Source organism: Physeter macrocephalus, chromosome 6 (genome assembly GCF_002837175.3).
Source record: "Physeter macrocephalus isolate SW-GA chromosome 6, ASM283717v5, whole genome shotgun sequence".
NCBI lineage: Eukaryota > Metazoa > Chordata > Mammalia > Artiodactyla > Physeteridae > Physeter > Physeter macrocephalus.
Window position 1 is genome coordinate 51,787,150 of NC_041219.1, and position 18,323 is coordinate 51,805,472.

The window sequence follows — 18,323 nt, forward strand, 5'->3', positions numbered from 1 at the left end:
GCTGAGGGGGTGCCGGGCGGGGGAGGGGCCTGAGGGGAGGCCCGTGGGGAGGGGATGAAGAGGTGGGGGCCAGAGCGGGAGAAGGGGGCACTGCATGGGGCAGGCCCGGCTGAGTGTTCGGGGGACCTGGGGGAGTGCCGGGCGTGGGGCAAAGGGAGCCCAGAGCACAGCGTGGAGACCCGAGTGGGCGCCCCATGGGGTCGGGCTGGGCCAGGCAGGGGGTTGGGGGGAGCCTGAGGGGCCCGTGCTGGGCAGGATCAGGCGCTGGTGGAGAGGCAGCAGGTGCTGGTAGGGGTGGGGGAAGCAGCGGGGCGCACTGGGGAATGGGGGCTGCAGGGCGGCCCAGCCGGCCCTCCTCCTTCAGGAGTTACAGGCCTAAGATGGGGCCGATAGGTCCGGACCACCCTCTTGGGCTCCAGGTAGAACAGAAAGGGCCCCTGTGCAGCAGTAGTTCAGAGACCTGAGTCTTGGTCGCTGCCACTGGCTGCTTCCAGTGTGGCCTTTGCTTCAACGCCAAAATTCAGAGGTTTCATGACAGTTATCCTGAGATTAATCCCGAAGTGCTTTGGGAGGAGGGAGAAGCCTAGATGTTTCCTTGGTTTCCATGAGGATTTGAGGTCGCTGCGTGGAGGAGCCCAGCCCTGGGGAAAAGGAGCAGCAGGTGCCCGCCTCCCCGCCCCTCAGTAGGAGAAGGAACATGCCCCCCAGGCAGAGGCTGGGTCCTTCTGAGCTGGTGAGACCTTACCCCGCGTGGGTAGGCAGGGCGGGCTCCGCTGCTTAGGCTCTTCCAGCAAACGCCCTATCGAGAGCAGGCTGGCCATGTCCACCCAAGTGTCCTAGCTGGGGGCCCTTTGCTGACCACAACTTGTGCCCCATTGCATCCAGTGTACAAGTAGGAAAGTGAAGGCTTGGAGAGTCACCCAGCCAAGGTCACCCAGTGATCAAGTTCCTGAGCAAGGTCCCACCTCCAGACACATCCTTGGGCCAAGGTGAGGCAGGCCCAGCAGTGGGCCCCAACCACGTCTGCACCAGATGCAGGAGCCACAAGTATGTCCTCCGCTCTTCCAGATGTCTGCTATCTGAGCAGATGCAAACCAGGAAGCTGGAGGCCGTCTTGTGAAAGAAGAGAGACAGGAAACAGGAGAGAGGCAGAGAGCATGGCTTCTCCACCAACCGAAGTGACGCCCAGGAGGAGTGAAGGCATGTCATAGTGGCCTTCTGGAATTCCAAGGATGAAGAGACTAGCTTAAAAACCGTCAGAGAGGGACTTCTCTGCTGGTCCAGTGGGTAAGACTCTGCACTGCCATGCAGGGGGCCAGGGTTTAATCCCACATGCATGCCGCAACTGGAAAAAAAAAAAAAAAAAGATCCTACATGCTGCAACTAAGACCTGGTGCAGTCAAATAAATGAATAATTTTTTTTAATTTAAAAAAATTAAATTGGAAAGAAGAATAAAGTTATTTTTTTAAAAAAACCCTTCAGAGAGGAAGGATCTTCTTTAATTAGACTGAACCTGATTGTCAGTTGGCAAAGGGGTGAAACTGTCAAAATCCTAAGAGAATTTTTTTTTTTTGGCTGTGTTGGGTCTTCATTGCTGCGCTGGCTTTCTCTAGTTGTGGTGAGCGGGGGCTACTCTTCATTGCGGTGCACGGGCTTCTAATTGCAGTGACTTCTCTTGTTGCGGAGCACAGGCTCTAGGCACACGGGCTTCAGTAGTTGTGAGTTGTGACACGTGGACTCAGTAGTTGTGGCTTGCGGGCTCTAGAGTGCAGGCTCAGTAGTTGTGGCTTACGGGCTTAGTTGCTCCGCAGCATGTGGGATCTTCCCAGACCAGGGCTCGAACCCGTGTCCCCTGCATTGGCAGGTGGATTCTTAACCACTGCGCCACCAGGGAAGCCCATCCTAAAAGAATTGAACCTGCAATTCCATACACAGTGAAACTAGCATTCAAGTGAGACAGCAAAATAAAGGTGTCTTCACAACCTGAAAACATCCACACACTAAATCTCAAAAAGGACTGAAAGACACGCCCAAGCAAAATGAGAAGTGAACCCAAGAGAAAGACCTGGACGCCAACAAAGAAACTAGCTTAGACTGCTCAAAGAAAGTCAAATAACAACTTGAGAGAAAATCCCGCATGAGCTCAACATGGCATATGGCAAGGGGAGGGAGGAGCAGGAGGAAAAGCACACGGAAGTTCTTGTATAGCTAGAGGATTTCAGAATCAGAATCGATAGAAAAAAAGTCTGAAATACCCAAGTTTCCATGAGAAAAATGGAAACAGAATTTACAGATTTCAAAACAGCTGGGAGAAAACCGAAATGAAGAAAAATTGACAGTGCCAACAAAAAGCAGAAAAGAGAGAAAGATAAATACATGATAAATGAAGAATACAGCATGAGGTGACAGGAGTAAATTCAAACGTTTGAGTAATCAGAGACATGATGGTATTAAAAATTCATCTATTAAAAGACAGAAACTCTCTAATTAGACTGTAAATACTGTTAAATACTGTGTACGAGAAACACACCTAAAAATGTGGATGGAAAGTATGTGTCATACAACTTATGTTCCTCAGAAGACCATAAAGAGAATGAAGAACAAAAAGCTAGAAAGTATTTGCAACACATACACCTTGCAAATGATTAGTATCCAGGATATATAAAGAACCCTTCCAAATCCATTAGAAAAAGACAAACACGCCAAAAGAATGATGGACAAATCCTGTAATCAGTCTCCTTGCAGAGAAGAACATGGAAAGGGCCAATAACCTCACTAGCAGTTTTGGAAATGCAAACTAAAACCACACTGAATGAGCACAACTGTTAAAGTTGGATGCATACCCTGCTGGCCAGAGCGTCAGGTGGTACAATTATCTTGTAAACAATATGGCATTCTCCAAAGAACTCGGGTGTGTGCATCAGTTAGCTGTTGCTGCATAACAAACCACCCCCCAAACTTTGTAGCTCAAAACCACAACAATCGCTTCTTTCACTCATGGATCTGCTATTTGGGGAAGATTCAGCAGCACAGCTGGTCTACTCCGCGCTGCAACCGCTGGGGCATCTCCACTGGGGGCTGGACAGGCCACATCCAAGATGGTGCACCCATGTGGCTGGCAAGCTGCTTCAGGCTGTGGGCTAAGGGCCTGGGGGACATCCTCGAGGGAGGGTGGCCAAGTTCCAAGAGCAAGAGTCCCAAGAGAACCAGGTGGGCCCAGTGTCACTTTTCATATCATTGCCTCAGACATCATGTAGCACCACTTGTGCACAAACCTGTCCAGATTCAGGAGATAGAGGGACAACAACCCCTAGTTCCTGTGGAAAGAAGTGTCAGAGTCACATTTTAAGAGGAGCACGTGGCAGGGAGAAGTGGCTGTGGCCGTTTGGGAAAATGCAAGCTGCCTCGATGTGCACACCTGTTCCCAGCTCTAGGGTTAAGCCAACATACATTCCTAGGTACATCCTCTGCCTAGCTGCATGCCAGAGAAACTTGCACTGACCCATCAGGAGACCTGTCAACATTCAAAGCAGCGCTGTTTTTAATAGCAAAAATACTGGGGGGGGAACCCTTAAATGTATGTGGACAATAAAATGAATAAAGTGAGATACGTCTACACAATGGACTAGCATATGCAGCGATTGAAATGAATGAATTGCACCACGTGGATCCACGTGGCTGAATCTCAGACACATGATGCTGAACAGGAGAAATATGATGTCATAATGATGACATAAAGTGTGATTCCATTTGCACTCACCAGAGAGAGCTCGGAGTGTGTAAGTATGTGCACACGCAAACACACACCTGTATCTTTTCCGATATCTATAAACAAGTCTTGAGCTCATACTGATAGCTTCAGTTCTAACAAGACAGATCTCATTCTGTCCTTCCCCCTTTCTATGTTTATAACTCAACAGTGAGAAGCCTCTATGCTTTCACCTGGTAGCTCCAGCCCCATTGTCTGTCGGGCTATACCAGCCAGACAGTTGGCCCCAGACACATCAACAACCGCCGTCCCCCCAGTTGGATGCATCAGCCCAAAGCTCAGCTCTGGAGACGTCCCTGCTTCCTCTGGCTCCGTAGCCCTCCCATCCCCACCCCATTATATCTGCAGCGGAAAGCTTGGGCCCAACAAAGGCAAGGAGACAGGTATTGGTGCTTTTTTGTAAGTTTCTATTTTCTGGCAGAAGATAAAATCCTTCTTCTTTCTTCTGTCTCTAACCTTACATTTAGTAGACTGTGCTTTTGCAAACAAATGCAACATTTTTTAAATGGTATTTTCTTATTTCAGAATTCAGGCAAAATCGTTTTTACTGACTATTCAATTTTAATAGAAATCTAGTTATTTGCATAGGTTCAATAGAAATCAGTCCTCTTTTTTACCAGTATATAATTAGACCAAATGATGGTGCCGCTGCAGCCTTAAGCGGGTGTCATATCTGAGAGCACGTCTCCTGTGGTTCAGGATGACACACCCACCTTCAGAACAAGGATCGTAGCCTCTGCGTTGACCCAGTGCCCACAGACCCACACCAGTGCCCGAACGACGGGGTACCAGGTCTCAGCTTCACAAATAGGCAGGCAGACAGGAACTGTGGCAGACACCGAGGTCCTTGTGAAAAGAGAAACTCACCTACACGCACAGGTGCTGCAGCCAAGAGCAATGTGAACCTCAGGCATGCTAGAGGCTCAGCCGTACATTCCTCATGATGACATCTCCAGACAGAAGTGGATTTTGCGGCCTTGGTCCTTGGGAAGCCCCACGTGGCTTAGTTGTACCAGCCCAACAAGGAGGCTCAGACGTGCTAATTGCCACTCCTTTCAGCACCTGTGTAGATGAATCAGGTCCAAACACAATAAGACCAGCTTTCTGTGAAGAACCACCTTCGTCCCAAGGTGGGGGACTAATAAAAATTTTCCGAAACATGAATGGGTAACAGGATGGCGGTGCGTCCTTTCGGTGGGAGGCTGAGTGTGGTCCAGCAGACCCACCAAGGGTACTTTTTGATTCTCTAGGGTGTGCATCTGTTTTACTGCCTACTTACTATTGGTTATGATTTCTAATAACACGGTAAGGGTAGATTTTAATTTGTAGAAAATGGATGGCTAGGTTATGTGATTCTTGTCTGATAGCAATGCAAATGAACTTTGCCCAGTGGTAAGTGACAAAAATTATCTCTGTAGAAAAGATTAGTTGGAAGAGGTTGCAGTTTTATGGCCCTGTAGAACATTAACCAGCTTTTAATCTAAATGAGTGAACTTACTCAAGCAAGCTTTTCTTCAGCCACTACAAATCCTTCCCTCTCTCCAATGTTTTCAACCAGCCTCACCATTATGCTGCTTTCCTTGTTAATGATTTAAATAAATCTTGGACACATCCTCACTTTAGAGCTGTAGAGTCATATTTTTAACTTTTGAAAATCATGCTTTGGCAGCTCCTGCATCTCGCTGCCTCCTCAGCATCTCCGCTGTGATGGCTGACGGACATCCCAAACTTAACAGGCCTGATGGCCAGCTCTTGGCCTCCGTCCCCAAACTGCCCCCCTGTTGTCTTCCCCATCTGTTATGGGTTGAATTGTGTCCCCCCAAAAAAGATAGGTTGGCATCTTAATCCCCGGTGCCTGTGAACGTGACCTTACTTGGAAACAGGGCCCCTGCAGGCGATCAGGTTAAGAGGAGCTCACTGGGGTGGGCCCTAACCCAATGGCTGGTGTGCCTATAAGCAGAGGGAACTTCGGACACAGGCTCCAGGGAGAAGGCCACGTGACCAACAGAGGCAGAGGCTGGAGGGACGCAGCTGCCAGCCCAGGAACGCCAAGAGTGACAGCCACCAGAGCCAGAAGAGGCAGGAAGGATGCTCCCCGACAGGCTTCAGCGGGAGGCAGCCCTGCCGACACCTTGATCTCAGACATCCAGCCCCCAGGACTGGGAGACAACGCACCTCTGGGGTGGAAGCCGCCGGGTCTGCGGCGCTTTGTCCCGGCTCCCAGGGTACCAATCCACCTTCTCAGCTAATGGTGACGCCATGCTTCCTGAGTGAGAGGCAGTCCTACTCCCTACATCTGATCCATCAGCAAATCCTGTTAGCTCCCCCTTCAAAACATGGCCAGAACCAGCCCTCTGTCACCACCTCCCGTTACTACACCAGGGCCAATCACTGTCATCCCTCACCTAGATTATCTAGGTGTCCGGACTGGTCTGTCTGCTTCCCCCCTGGCATCTCCGTAGCTTTTCTCTGCACAGCAACCCACATGATACTACCACTCCTGTGCTTGGAATCTCCCAGTGCCTCCCCATCTCTCTCAGAATAAAAGCCAAAGTCCTCAACTCGATAACCAAAAAATAACCAAATTAAAGAATGGGCAAAGGACTTGAATAAACACTTCTCCAAAGAAGACATACAGATGGCCAATAAGCATGGGAAAAGATGCCCGACATCATTAGCCATCGTGGAAATGCAAATCAAAACCACAGTGAGATATCACCTCACACCCTCTAGGATGCCTAGAATCAAAAAGTCAGGGGAATTCCCTGGCGGTTCAGTGGTTAGGACTCCAAGCTTCCAATGTTGGGGTGTGGGTTCGATCCCTGGTCAGGGAACTAGGATCTTGCAAGGCAAGTGGTGCAGCCAAAAAAAAAAAAAAAAAAAAAAGTCAGATAATAACAAGTATTGGTGAGGATGTAGAGAAATTGGAACTTTCTTGCACTGCTGGTGAGAATGAAAAATGGTATAGCTGCTTCAGAAAACAGTTGAACAGTACCTCAAAATGCAAACCATGTGACCCAGCAATTCCATTCCTAGATATGTGCCCAAGAGAAAGGAAAACACATGTCCACACAGAACTTGTACATGAACATTCATAGCAGTATTGCTCATAATAGCCAAGAGGTGAAAACAAACCAAATGTCCATCGACTGATCAAGGATAAATAAAATGTGGTCTATTCATAAATGGAATATTATTTGGCAATAAAAAGGAATGAAGTACTGAAATGTGCTACAACAGGAATGAATCTTGAAAAACGTCCTGCAAAGTGAAGGAGACAAAGGTCACATATCATATGATGCCATTTATATGAAATGTCCATAATAGGAAAACCCATAGAGACAGAAAGCAGATTAGTGGTTGCCAGGGCCTGGGGCAGTGAGAGAGAATGGGGAGTGACTGCAAATGGGTGTGGGGTTTCTTGGGGGATGATGAAAATGTTCTAAAATTGACTGTGGTAAGAGTTGCACAACCCGGTGCATATACTAAAAACTATAGAATTTTACTTTTTTTTTTTTTTTTTTTTTTTTGGCCACACCACATGGCTTGTGGCATCTTAGTTCCTTGACCAGGGATTGAACCCAGGCCACAGTGGGGAAAGCGCTGAGTCCTAGAAACTGGACTGCCAGGGTCCCTTGAACTGTACATTTTAAATGAGTGTACTGTAGGGTATGTGAATTATATCTCATTAAATTTGTTTTTAAAATACATTGAATAAATAATTACATAAATTAAAAAATTAAAAATAACACCAGAGAGTAGATAATGTAGACTCATCTCTTCCTGCTCCTCCAACTAAATATAACTTTAAAAACTGGGAAATAATACAAGAGACAAATTATAGATACCTCTGGTAGGAAAAGAAAGGTAGGCTGGCTGAAGACCTCGGATTGAGGAAAAACACTGCAGCCTGGAGTCTCCCATTCCGCCCCCCACCAGTAGTATAAGGCTGCCCAGGTCCAGCAACTCCTGGCCAACCAGTGGCAGAAAGCAGCCCAGGCCCAGTGTGTTCCCACCCTCCCACCCAGCAGCTAGGGGAAGTCCATCTATCCTCCCACGGGAAAGTCAACGGAGATTGAGCAGGAACCCTGGAGGTACGAGGTCTCAGAAGCATCCTCCATCCCATAGGTGCAACCTCTCCCACTCCCCACCCACTGGCTCTAGGCAGCCTGGAGAATCTCCTCTGTTCCCAGAGGCAGCACCAGCCGAATTAAGTGGAAGCTCCAGTGGCACAGATGAACAGAACATACCAGAATAGAAATGCAAGGGCTCTGAAAACTAAATTATCATCGGAACCACAACCCACAAAAGTAGGCCAGGATGTGCTGCACCTGAACAGGAGCAGGATGACTGCCTGCTAAAATAGAATGTTTCAATAGGATCCAGAGGCTCCTAACATAATTTCCAAACTGTTTAGATTACAATTTTGAAAACCACTTGTCAAACCAAGAATTTAAATGAGAGGAAAAACAATCAACAGATGCCAACGGTGAGATGAATCAGATATTGGAATTATCCAACAGAGATTGTAAAGCAGCCACCACAAAAATGTCTCAACAACCAGTTACAAATTATCTTGAAACAAGCAGAAAAATAGAAAATCTTAGTGCATAGAAACAAGTTATTTAAAAACCAAATGGAAATTATAGAACTGAAAAATACACCAACATTTAAAACTCAATGAATGGGCTCAATAACACAGTGAATATGACAGAAGAAAGAGTCCATGAACCAGAGGACAGAAGAGTAGAAATTACCCAATCCGAACAACCAAAAGAAAGTAGACTGAAGGAAACAAATAAACAAACAAACAAAGCTTCAGGGACCTGTGGGAGTATAAAAAAAAAAATAAAATAAATCTAACATTTGTGGAATTGGATCCCAGAAGGAGAGGAGTAAAGAGCAGCAGGCTGAAAAAAATATTTGAAGAACTTATGGCAGAAACTTCCCAAATTTATAGAATAGATAACCAACAAGGACCTACTGTAGAGCACAGGGAACTGTACTCAATATTCTGTAATAACCTATAAGGGAAAAGAATCTGAAAAATATATATATGTATGTATAACTGAATCACTTTGCTAACACAACATTGAAAATCAACTATACTTCAATTTAAAAAAAAAAGAAACTTTCCAAATTTAGCAAAAGACATAAACCTACACATTCAAGAAATTGAGTGAACCCCAAATTAGATAAATCCAAAGAAATCTATACCACACACATGATTAAACTTCTAAAAACTAGTGACCAAAAAAAAAACTCTTGAAAGCAGACAGAGAGAAATAACACATTGCCTATAAGGGAAAAACAATTGGAATAACATTGGATTTTTTTATCAGAAACCCCAGAGGCCAGAAGGAAGTGGCACATTTTTCAAATGCTGAAAGGAAAGGACTGTCAAGCATGAATTGTATATCTAGTGAAAACATGCTTCAAGTTTGAAAGGGAGGGAATTCCCTGGTGTCAAGTGGTTAGGGCTCTGTGCTTTCACTGCTGAGGGCACAGGTTCAATCCCTGGTCAGGGAACTGGGATCCCACAAGCCACACAGAACGGCCAAAAAAAAAAAAAAAAAAATGAAGGGGAAATAAAAACATCCACAGACAAAGAAAACTAAAAGAATTTGTCACTAGCAGAACTACCCACTACCCTTAAAGAATGGCTAAAGGAAGTTCTTCAAACAGAAAAGAAATGATAACAGAAGGCTTAGAGCTTCAGAAAGGAAAGAAAAACAATGGAATGGGTAAGATAGAGGTAAATATAATAATTACCCTTCTCATCACCAGTTTCTTATGTCATGTTGGGTGATTGAAGCAAAACTTGTAACACTGTCTGATGTGGTGTTAAATGTATGTGTAAGAAATATTTTAGACAGTTACATTTTTTAAATGGGGATGGTAAAGGGAGTTAAATGGAAGTAAGGTTTCTACACGTCACTCAAAGTGCTAAAATTATATCAACAGACTGTGATAACTTAGGAATGTGTAGTGTAATACCCAGAGAGTCATTGGGAAAACTATACAAAATATTATACTCAAAAACACTATAAAAAATCAAAATGGAATTCTAAACAATGTTCAGTATCCCACAAGAAGGCAAGAAAAGAGAAAGAAAGGAATGATTAAGAGAGGAAACAAACAGAAAACAAATAATAAAATGGCAGACTTGAGCCCTAATATATCAAAATTGTAAATGTAAATGCTCTAAATACACTGAACAAAACACACAGATTGTTAGAATGAATTAATAAAAAAACACAACCCAACTATATGCCATCAACAGATGGCAAACATAATGACATACGTAGAGTAAAAATAAAAGAATGAAAAAATATTTATAATTCAAATATTAGCCAAAAATGTAGGAGCGGCCATAGTATATTATTTTTTACATATTATTATATACATTATGTATTATTTGTTATATATTAAAATCAGATAAAGTAGATTACAAAGCAAAGAAAATTACTAGGAACAAAGAGGAACATTACATAATGATAAAAGGATCAATCCAGCTGGAAGACATAATGACCTTAATTATTTGTGCATCAAACAGAGTTAAAAATATATAAAGCAAAAAATGATAGAGCTGCGGGCTTCCCTGGTGGCGCAGTGGTTGAGAGCCCGCCTGCCGATGCATGGGACACAGGTTCGTGCCCCGGGTCCGGGAATATCCCACATGCCGCAGAGCGGCTGGGCCCGTGAGCCATGGCCGCTGAGCCTGCGCGTCCGGAGCCTGTGCTCCGCAACGGGAGAGGCCACAGCAGTGAGAGGCCCGCGTACAGCAAAAAAAAAAAAAAAAAAAAAAAATGATAGAGCTGAAAGAAGAAATAGACAAATCTAAAATTATAGTTAGGGACTTACACATCCCACTCTCAGCAACTGATAGAACTTCTAGACAGAAAGTCAACAAAGATATAGAGGAACACGACACCATCATCAAGCAACAGGATCTAAATGACATTTACAGAACATTCCACCGAACAACAGCAGAATGAACATCCTTTTCAAGCACGCATGGAACACTAACCAAGATAGACCATATCCTGGGTCATAGAATAAACTTCAACAAATTTAAAAGGATTGAAATCATATAGAGCATGTTCTCTGATCATAACAGAATCAAACTAGAAGTCAACAGCAGAATACCACAGGAAAATATCCAAATACTTAGAAACAAAACTAAATAAACTTCTAAATAATCCATGGGTCAAAGAGCAGTGTTTAAGGAGATTTTAAAAATATTGAACTGAATAAAAATATTGAACTGAATAAAACAGAAATACACTATATAAAAATTTCTGGGACACAACTAAAACAGTGCTGAGAGGGAAATCTGTAGCACTAAATACATATTTGAGGAATGAGGGAAAGTCTCAAATCAATAATCTGAGCTCCCACCTAAGAACCTACACTTGCACACACCAAGGAGAGCAAAATAAGCATAAAGCAAGGAGAAGGAAGAAAATAACTAAATAAGAGTAGAAATCAGGACATCCCTGGTGGTGCAGTGGATAGGACTCCACGCTCCCAATGCAGGGGGCCTGGGTTCGATCCCTGGTCTGGGAACTAGATACCACATGCATGCCACAACTAAGAGTTCACATGCCGCAACTAAGGAGCCCACGTGCTGCAACCGAGACCTGGCGCAACCAAATTAATTAATTAATTTTAAAAAGTAGAAATCAATGGAATTGAAAACAGAAAAATGAGAGAAAAATATTTTTTTAAAAAGCTGGTTCTTTGAAAATATGAATAAAATTGTCAAATCTCAATCAAGACTGACAAAAAAGTAAAAAAAAAAAAAAAGGGAAGACAAATTACCAATATCAAGAATGAAAGAGGGGGCTTCCCTGGTGGCGCAGTGGTTGAGAATCCGCCTGCCGATGCAGGGGACATGGGTTCATGCCCCGGTTCGGGAAGATCCCACATGCCGCAGAGCGGCTAGGCCCGTGAGCCATGGCCGCTAAGCCTGCGCGTCCAGAGCCCGCGCTCCACAACTGGAGAGGCCACAACAGTGAGAGGCCCGCATACCAAAAAAAAAAAAAAAAAAAAAAAATTTGTTTAAGAATGAAACAGGAAGGACTTCCCTGGTGGTCCAGTGTTTAAGACTCCATGCTCCCAACGCAGGGGGCACAGGTTTGATCCCTGGTCAGGGAACTAAGATCCCGCATGCCACAAAGCGTGGCCAAAAAAGAAAAAAAAGAAGGAATGAAACAGGAGATATCATTCCAGACCCTACAGATGTACAGTAACAAGAGAGATGTGATGGTTAATTTTATGGGTCAACTTGACTGGGCCACAGTGCCCAGATATTTGGTCAAACATTATTCTGGAGGTTACTGTGAGGGTGTTTTTGGATGAGATTTAAATTCAAATCAGTAGATTCTGAGTAAAGCATACGGCCCCGATAATGTAGGTGGGCCTCATCCAATCCGTAGAAGACCTGAATAGAACAAAAGGCTGCCCCATGCAAGAGGGACTTCTTCAGGAGACTGACTGCCTTCTGATTTCATCTGCAACATCAATTTTTCCTGGTTCTATGGTAAACTACCTTTGGACTTGAACTTTAACTCTTTCTTGAGTCTCCAGCCTCCCTCATCAGATCTTGGGCTCACCAAGCCTCTGCAATCTCATGAGCCAGTTGCTTAAAATAAGTAAAGATTCACTGGTATAATTCTCAGTACTTACAATACTGTAAATATTGGGTTGGCCAAAAAGTTTGTTCGGGTTTTTCATAACATTTTATGAAAAACCCGAACGAACTTTTTGGCCAACCCACTAGCATATGCTCAATAAATTGAATAAACAAATGAATTCCATACTCAACCTATTCTGCAAACTAATGCCAAAGTTATTTTCCTAAAATAATACTTTTAATCCTCTAATAAGGCATTTTAAATGGCTCTCCAATGCCTGCCATATGCAGCCTAATTTATACTACCTGTAGTTAATTTTCAGGTTTCCCATAAGCTGGCCTACTCTGGTTCTCCAACGTGGATCCTCTACTAAGGCTAGTCCCCTCATCATCTCCCAAATAATAAATATACATAATATGCTTTTTCCTCAAGCTGCTTCCCTAGCTTAAAACACCCTCCTCTCATCTATGGCAACCAAGTCCAATCATTCTTCAAGGTTTGAATCAAATCTAGTTTCCTCCCTATTTAGGCTTCCCTGATTATCCATAACCCTCGAAGCTAAACCAAACTTCTAACTAACTTATAAACAGTAGGATTCCCTAATCTACACCTGCTAATACACACACACACACACACACACACACACACACATCCTATTGGTTCTGTTTCTCTGGAGAACCCTCATACAAAGAAGAAGAAAAAAAGAAAGACAAATTAACAATATTAGGAAGAAAACAGGGGATGTCACTATGAGCCCTACATACAGTAAAAGATAATAAGCAAATACTATGAGCAGCTCTACAGACATAAATTTGACAACTGAGATGAAATGAACGAATCTCTTAAAAAACACAAACTACCACTATTCACCCAAAATAAAAGATAATTTAAAGAGCCATATAACTATTAATGAAGTTGAATTCATAATTTAAAACTCAAAAAAGAAAAGAAATATCCAGGCCCAGATGATTTCAGTGGAGACTTTTCCCAAATGTTTAAACAAGAATTAACACCAATTCTACACAATCTCTTCCAGAAAATAGAAAAAAAGGGAACACTTCCAAATTCATTTTATGAAGCTAGTATTATCCTGATACCAAAACCAAATAAAGACAGTATCAAAAACGAAAACTACAGACCAAAGTCCCTCATGAATATAGACACAAAAATCCTCAACAAAATACTAGTAAATATAATTCAGCAATGTGTAAAAAAAAACTATACACCATGACCAAGTGGGGTGTATTCCAAGGCTGCAAGGATGGTTCAATATTCAAAAATAAATTAACGTGATCCATCATGCTAACAGTCTAAAGTAGAAAAATTACACAATATCAATCAAATATATTTGATTGGTAAGAAAAGGCAATTCAATAAAATTCAACACCCATACATGATAAAAACTCTCACAAAAGTAGCAATAGAGGGAAATGATCCCAACTTGATGAATATCATCTATAAATAAACTATAGCTAACATATTTCATGGTGAAAGACTGAATGGTTTTCTCCTAGGATCAGGAAAAAGGTACGTATGTTGCTCTCACTACTTTTTTTTTTTTTTTTTTTTTTTTTTTTGTGGTATGCGGGCCTCCCTCTGTTGTGGCCTCTCCCGTTGTGGAGCACAGGCTCCGGACGCGCAGGCTCAGCGACCATGGCTCACGGGCCCAGCCGCTCCGCGGCATGTGGGATCCTCCCAGACCGGGGCGCGAACCCGGTTCCCCTGCATCGGCAGGCGGACGCGCAACCACTGCGCCACCAGGGAAGCCCGCTCTCACTACTTTTAATCAATCACAATCATGCTGGAAGTATCATCCAGTGCAACATGACAAGAAAAGGAAAAAATGTGTTTATCTCTGAAATGAAGAAATAAAACCACCTCTATTTTATTTGCAGATGACATGATTATCTACATAGAATATCCCAAGGAATCTACCAATAAAACTCCTAGAAATAACAAGTGAGTTCAGGCAGGTCTCAGAAGACAATATAAACATTTTTTAAAAATCATTTGGGGGCCTTCCCTGGTGGCGCAGTGGTTGAGAGTCCGCCTGCCGATGCGTGGGACACGGGTTCGTGCCCCGGTCCGGGAAGATCCCACGTGCCGCGGAGCGGCTGGGCCCGTAAGCCATGGCCGCTGAGCCTGCGCGTCCGGAGCCTGTGCTCCGCAACGGGAGAGGCCACAGCAGTGAGAGGCCCGCGTACTGAAAAAAAAAAAAAAAAAAAATCATTTGGGGACTTCTGTGGTGGCACAGTGGTTGGGAGTCTGTCTGCCAATGCAGGGGACACAGGTTTGAGCCCTGATCCCAGAAGATCCCACATGCCTCAGAGCAACTAGGTCCATGCACCACAACTACTGAGCCTGCACTCTAAAGCCCATGTCTCACAACTGCTGAGCCCGCGTGCCACAACTACTGAAGCCCACATGCCCAGAGCCCGTGCTCTGCAACAAGAGAAGCCACCGCAACGAGAAGCCCACGCACCACAACGAAGAGTAGCCCCCCCCCACCGCTCGCTGCAACTAGAGAAAAGCCCACGTGCAGCAACGAAGACCCAACACAGCCCAAAATAAATAAATAAATTTTTTTCAAAAAATCAATTGTATTTTTACATACTAGCAATGGACACAAGGACACTGGAATTAAAAATATAAGGCCATTTACAGTATCTCAAAATAAAATTAAAATGCTAAAAATGATAAAATCCTGATTTAAAAAATCACGGATCTAAATAAATGGAGAGACATACCACTTTCATGGTTAGAAGACTAGTGAAAATGTCAGTTGTCTTCCAACTGATATACAAGTTAACTCAATTCCTATCAAAATCCCAGCAAGGTTTTTTGTAGATACAGACAAGATTGTCCTCAGATGTATATGGACTGGCAAAGGAGCTATAATAGCCAAAAAAATTTTGAAAAGAAGAAAAAAGTGGGGGGACTCAGTCTACCCAATTTCAAGACTTATTATCACTATGGTAATCAAGACGGTGGTGTTGGCAGAGGGGTAGACACACAGAGCAACAGAACAAAATAGAAAACCGAGAAATAGACCCACATGAATGTGTCCAAATGATTTCTGACAAACGGGTAAAAGCATGTCAATGAAGGAAGGATAGCCTTTTCAACAAATTGTGCTGGAGCAATTAGACATGCATAGGCAGGGAGGAAGAGGGGCAGGGGTGGGGAGGGGACGAGGGGAAGGAAGAGGAGAAGGAAATCCAAGGGTTTCACAACTTATACAAAACTCAAAATGGATTATGAACTTTAATGTAAAGTTATAAAACTTTTAGGGAAAAATGTAGGAGAAAATCTTTGGGATCTCGGGCCAGGCAAAACGTTCTTAACTTGACACCAAAGGCAAAAGACCAAAAGGAAAATATTGATAAAGTAGATCTCACAGAAATTTAAAACTTGCTCTGTGAAAACCCTGTTAGGAGGAAAAGACAATCTGCAGACTGAGAAAAAAATATTGGCAAGCTGCCTATCTGACAAAGGACTAGGATATAGAATGTATAAAAACTCAGCAGTAAAAAAATAATACAACTTTAAAAATCAGCAAGAGATATGAAGAGACATTTCAAGGAAGAACATATACAGATATCAATTAAGCATATGCAGGGAATTCCCTGGCAGTCCAGTGGTTAGGACGCCACGCTTCCACTGCGTGGGGCACGGGTTCAGCCCCTGGTCGGGGAACTAAGATCCCGCACGTCGCATTAGCCTCTAAAACACGATGAGATATCACACCTATTACAATGACAAAGTAAAAAGTTATGACCACAACTGATGCTGGCAAGGATGTAGAGAAACTGGATCACTGACACATGCTAGTAGGGATGTCAAAAGGTAGAGCTTAGCAGTTTCCTCAGGAAGTAAACATGCAACTACCATATGACCCAGTAGTTGCCCTTTGGGCATCTATCCCAGGGAAATGAAGACTTCTGTTCTCACCAAAACCTGTACACAAATGTTCATAGAATCTTTATTTGTACTAGACCAAAACTGGAGTCAACCCAGATGTCCTCCAGCAGGTGATGGTTGAACCAACGGTGGTCAATCCACACCACGGAACGCTATTCAACCGTGATGCCTGAACAAAGGGTGATCCATCCACATCACAGAACACTACTAGCATCACAAAGGGACGGGTATTGACACTCACACGACGACGCAGATGAGTCTGCGGGGAATTATGCTGAGCAAAATAGCCAATCCCAAAAGGTTACTTACTATTTGATTCCATCTATGGAACACTAAAATGACACAGTTTTAGGAAGGGAGGACACATTAGTGGTTGCCAGGGATTAGTGACAAGGCCAGGCAGGAGGGAGGTGGGTGTGGTTATAAAAGAACAAAATAACCATCCTTGTTGGAACTCTTCAGTATCCTGATTGAGATTTCACAAAGCAACCTGGCTGATAAAATTGTACAGAATTTCACACACACACACACACACACACACACACACACACACACATATATACAAGTAAAACTAGGGAAATTGGAACAAGATCAGTGGATTGTATCAGCATCACTCTCCTGGTTGTGATCTTCTACTTTCATTTTATAAAATGTTAGTTACCACTGGGGAAACCTGGCTAAGGTGTGCAAGGGCGCCTTTGTATTATTTGTTAGAATTGCATGTGAACCTCTAATTATCTCTGTAAAATTTTCAATTAAAAAAAATCCTATTGCTAGTAATGTTCTCTGAAGAAATAACCAAAAGGCAAAGAGCATAAGAGCATCATGCTCCTCTGAGAACTGTTGATGCCGGGGACAGGGCACAGCTGGCATCCTCCCACAAAGTCGTGTGCTCGCCGTTAAAAATGACCCCACGCGCGGCCATAATCGGTGTGTCTATGTGTAAGGAGCTATTTTGTTAAGCAAAAACAGTAGCCTCAAAAAGAGTATATATAGTAAAATTTTTTTTTTTTTTATCGACAGCCTTGTTTATAAAACCTGGGCAAGATACAGTCTAGTTGTTTTCAAAGTTATCTTTTCGGGGGTATGATCATAGATAGTTCTCCCGTTTTCTTTATTTTAGTGTTGGCTGGACTGTTAATAGGGGACAGCATTCCTGTTATGATTAGGCTTGCTAGATGAAATACAGTATACCTGGTTACTTTTTTTTTTTTTTTTTTTGCAGCGTTGGGTCTTTGTTGCTGCGCGCGGGCTTTCTCTAGTTGCGGCGAGCGGGGGCTACTCTTCGTTGCTGTGCGTGGGCTTCTCATCGCGCTGGCTTCTCTTGTTGTGGAGCACAGGCTCTAGGCGCGCGGGCTTCAGTAGTTGTGGCACGTGAGCTCAATAGTTGTGGCTCGCGGGATCTAGAGCGCAGGCTCAGTAGTTGTGGCGCACGGGCTTAGCTGCTCCGCGGCATGTGGGATTGCCCCGGAACACGGCTTGAACCAGTGTCCCCTGCATTGGCAGGTGGATTCTTAACCACTGCACCACCAGGGAAGTCCCCTGGTTACATTTTTAAATCAAGACAAACAACAGTTTTTTAGTATGAGGATGTCCCAGGCAATATTTGCACTTTTATCTGCTAATTCTGGCAATCCTAGTTATGATCATAAACTCCGAGTCATTTCCACCTTGGAAAATAAAACAGAACTAGCCATCACGGACTGGTGGCCTCCATGCCTGACGTCTGGGGGCCAGTGTGTGAGCCTGCCTGAACCCTCTGCCCCAGTAAGGGCCTGCTCCCACCTGGGCATCACCTCCCCAAGCCCTGAGTCCCACGTGCTCTCCCCAAGGACGCCTCCTGAGATTTCCTCGGCTCTCTCCAGCAGACTCTCTCCCACGAGGGCATCCTGTCTCCATGTCTTGTCCTCCCTGGACCCCAGGGCCCTTGGTCCTCAAGCCCCTCCTTGATCTGGCCCCTTCCTACCCGGCTCACCATCCCACCATTCACACG

General features: G+C 44.0%; 1 protein-coding gene and 1 long non-coding RNA gene across 2 annotated transcripts in view; one reads left to right on the forward strand and one right to left on the reverse strand.

Moving 5' to 3' along the window:
* LOC102975242 (zinc finger BED domain-containing protein 4) overlaps window positions 1-18,323 on the forward strand; it is a 475,711-nt gene that overhangs the window by 416,388 nt on the left and 41,000 nt on the right. The gene's annotated exons all lie outside the window — the stretch shown is intronic.
* The window catches only part of LOC114486386 (uncharacterized), a 20,960-nt gene continuing 6,889 nt past the window's right edge, over window positions 4,253-18,323 (reverse strand). The window contains exon 3 of the long non-coding RNA XR_003680028.2: window positions 4,253-4,832. This is a non-coding gene — a long non-coding RNA (uncharacterized lncRNA). The remainder of the gene's footprint in view (window positions 4,833-18,323) is intronic.